The sequence below is a fragment of the Fukomys damarensis genome, unplaced genomic scaffold (genome assembly GCF_012274545.1).
Source record: "Fukomys damarensis isolate Sample0158 unplaced genomic scaffold, DMR_v1.0_HiC HiC_scaffold_30, whole genome shotgun sequence".
Classification (NCBI taxonomy): Eukaryota; Metazoa; Chordata; class Mammalia; order Rodentia; family Bathyergidae; genus Fukomys; species Fukomys damarensis.
This window is the reverse complement of record NW_022900942.1, coordinates 55415717-55419467: the sequence shown is the minus strand read 5'-3', so window position 1 is coordinate 55419467 and position 3751 is coordinate 55415717. Positions and strand designations below refer to the sequence as shown.

Sequence of the window (3751 nt, the reverse complement as noted above, 5' to 3'; positions counted from 1 at the left end):
TATATATATATATATATTAATGCAGACTGCTATTATGTTCCTACTTATGTAACTCTCAAGGTTAAGTCCTTTCATATAAGGATTCGTGGTTGCACCATCCATAGTGATGCCTTTCTGCATCCCATTCTCCTGCACGCATCCAATGTGAATTATTCCCTGCTTTGGGGCCTGATGCCCATGACACACAGCACAGGACACCTGACAGGCAAGTGTTGCGGGCTCACCTCTGTTTCAGTTCCTTTACTTAGGAAAGATCTGAGAGGAGTCTGGGCCTCTTCAAATTAAAGCTTGGAAATTGCCTGCTTGGGTTAGATTCACACAAAAAAAGAAAAAGTGTGGAACATGAGGCGAACTTCAAACAAGCCTTATTGCTACTTGTTTCAGACACATCCTGGAGACACAGCCTCCTCTCTACCCTGCGCCAGGCTGCACAGTGACACTTGAACCAGTGTCACAAGGAAGGGCCCTGGTGGCCCTGCTTCTGTGACTCTGAGGGCACAGGGCTGTTCCAGGGCTATTATAGAGAATCCAGAGATCCCAGAATTGAGTTCTTATCATTTATTTTCTTCAATCTAAAGAGCAGGGCTCCTTGGCGGTATTATGTGGGGAGCTCCAACTGCTCCGGGGATATGCATTCTGCAGCTCAGCCTCCCACAGAGAGCGAGCCTCCTCTCTCCCTGCTGCGAGACCACAGAAGGGTTTCTGCCTCCTCCAAAGCGAAGCGGAATCATCCCTCTCTTGACTCTGCTGCAGCATCTGTTGCCATCCTTTTGTTTACCATGACTTTGCTTTCTGCCTGTCAGTATGTCCTAGTGGCATGGCCAAAACAAAGATGAGGAAATAAACAAGTAGATGCAAAATAAAACAAATCAAAGTCTAATTATTTTCAGGTACAACCGCCATGTAGCAATGAGAGTCCCAGCTTAGAAGGTGATTCTGAGAAACCACACCTTTCTACATAACTCATACCATTGTCGGTCATGCTGTGAGATGTCTGTCGAGCAAGGTCATACGGCTGTGGTACTTTTCTCCTATATTCTTCCTTCTTCCTCTACTGTACCTCTGCTGCTATGTCAGTCAGCTTTCTGTCTCTGTGATGAAATATCTGAGACAATCAACTTTTTTTTTTTTGGATTTTTGAGACAGGGTCTCACTACGTAGTTGAGACTGACCTGGAACTCACTATGTAGCCCAGGCTGGTCTGGAACTCACAGCGATCCTCCTGCCTCAGCCTCCACGCCTAGCAAGGCAATCAACTTCTAAGGAGGAAATGTTTGTGTGGCTCACAGTTTCAGAGGTCGCAGTCCATGGTTGGCTGAGCCAGTTGTATTTAGGCCTGTGGTGAAGAAGTACATTACGGTGGATGTGCTTGTAGGGGAAGTTGATCAATTCATGGTGGGCAGGGAGCAAAATGACAGAGAGAGAGAGAGAGAGAGAGAGAGAGAGAGAGAGAGAGAGAGAGAGAGAAAAGAGTCTGGGGTTCTAGTGACTTCTTCAAGGACATGCCCCCAGGGTCCTTTCTCTTATAGGACTTCTAGGACTTTTACAGGTTCCTCCATCTCCCAATAACACCAGCAAATCTCAGTCTATCTGTGGAGATAAAGAGTAACACTGGGAGGGCTGGGGATTTAGCTCAGTGGTGCTGCCACCTGCCTTGCAAGTACAAGGACCCGAGTTTCATCCTCAGTACAAAAAAAAAAAAAAAAGGGTGGGGGTAACACTGGGTCCAGAGATCCTAGAATTCTAATACCTGGCACATTAAAGACCTTTGAAGTGTGGTTATTGGAAGAGTAAAAGAGAAATGTCTCTGTGTGGCCAGAGATACACACTGGCAATCGATATGTAGTATTAATTCCATTGTGCAGGTGGGGAGACTGAGGTACTGAGAGATCAAGTAACTGCTGCAGCCTCTGCCAGCCAGCCAATGCTGTGTTAATCCCAGGGAAAAGACTAGACTTCGTATTTCCAGCTAAGAGCTGAAATTGTTTGTATTAGACCCATGCACTTGCCGATGTGTTCCTGCTGATGGCCACTTTGATCGATCATGTCAGTTAGAAGAAGACGTTACCATGTACACATGGAGACCCCTCTTCCAGAGGCTCCGAGTAGTCTGGTGACTATTTTATGGTTTCCTGTCTGTGTGTGCATTGGGGTTAGTAATAAGCCTCATGCACAAGCAAATCAGCAAAAAAAATAAAATTAACTGTGGTGCCATTTGAGATTTCGGGAGAACTGAAGTATGAAATCCTGCACATTTCTCCAGAAATGATGGTCAGCCTTGTTTAGAAAGTGGGTTGTTATGCAGAGTAGCCAGAAGCCAAAAACTACTCACCCAGCCACAGAAGCTTCTGAGAAGCTTGATCTGGGGAAATGAAAATTAAACAACCTTCCTGGCTTCATGACATCTGGTACGAGAGCATCATAGTTTGGGAATCTTGACTTGCATGCAGAGGCTTTCTCAAGACTGCTCTCTTATTTACTGTTTATATGGCTTTTATTCTTGTAAATTTCCTTTTTGGATTATAAATTCATTGCATGGAAATTTGGCATGGTGCAGGGGAAGATATGTAAAGGTATAAAGATAAAAGGAATAAAGATTCATTACCCAGAAATAACCATTTTGAAAATTACCTGGGTGTACCCTTCTATTCTTTCATTCATATATATATAGGTATATATATTTCCCCCAGATTAGGAGATCTACTATAGATTTTATTGTACAATTTGCTGTTTTTTCTTAAATGTAGTTTTTGAGATTTTTTTCCCCATGCAAGTAAATATTCTTCTAAACAGTTTTTTTTTAAGGTGGCACAGTTTTCTACTGTGAGGATGTGCCATATTTACTTAACCATTTCCTTAGAGTGAACTTGTGAGTTTTTCCTTTTATAGTTCTTATACATATGGAAATTTAGTATCTATTTAAATATCTGTAGACTGTCTTCTGGAAATATACTTATTTTGAGCAGAAGGTATTTGATCTTGATTTTGAATCATGGTTTCCCCCTGGGATCTTGGAAGCAGAGTCAGGAGAAAAAGAAACAAGATAATGATGGAAGCCAGGGCAGGTTAATGTTCCGTAAGCTGTAAAATCTCTGGCCTTCCTTTCTCTTGCCTTGGCTTTAATGGATGCCTACTATGTGTCAGATCCAGGGAAGCCCATCATGGGACGGAATAAGAGAGTGTTGCTCCCATGGTAGGAAGCCAGTTATTGAGGGTGGACGCTGCGGGTGTCTGGTGGTCAGGGCAGCGGGCAGTCATAGGCACCTGAGGTCATACTCGGTAGGAGAGGCATAGTCAGTGATCACTGAGATGGTGTGATTTGGGGGCACTCTTGCAAGGAGTGTGTGTGTGTGTGTGTGTGTACACACTCGTGTGCACGTCCTGGTTGGCCCAGGTTATGTGATAGAGAAAGTGAGTTGGGTGTATTTGTTGCTGTTTATTAATGAACTTGGGAGAGCTTCTTGGTTCAGTTCTTCATTCATCCCTAAAAATAATAAAACATTTCTGCTTTCTAGAATCCGAAGCTCATGTAAAGTCCACAAAATCCATTCTCATACCTCCATGTTGTACAACAGCACAAGATTTTATCTCCTGTCTCCATGCATAGTGACCACATTGCAAACTCTTAGCCCAAGACAAGTCAGCGACAGGAAAGGAGAAACCACTGCTTGCTGCTCCTGCTCCTGTCTCCTACATCTGTTCACAGGGCCAGATTCTCTTGTCCCTTGAGCACGCACCTTCTTTTTTTTTT

At 43.7% G+C, this 3751-nt stretch overlaps 1 long non-coding RNA gene across 2 annotated transcripts in view; it reads left to right on the top strand.

The window, feature by feature from the left end:
* The window catches only part of LOC104875816, a 45442-nt gene that overhangs the window by 5224 nt on the left and 36467 nt on the right, over positions 1 to 3751 (top strand). The window contains exon 3 of one of the 2 annotated variants that reach the window (XR_784185.1): positions 579 to 720. The exons of the other annotated variant lie outside the window; for it this stretch is intronic. This is a non-coding gene — a long non-coding RNA (uncharacterized LOC104875816). Of the gene's footprint in view, positions 1 to 578; positions 721 to 3751 lie in introns of those variants that run through there. 2 annotated transcript variants of the gene reach the window in all.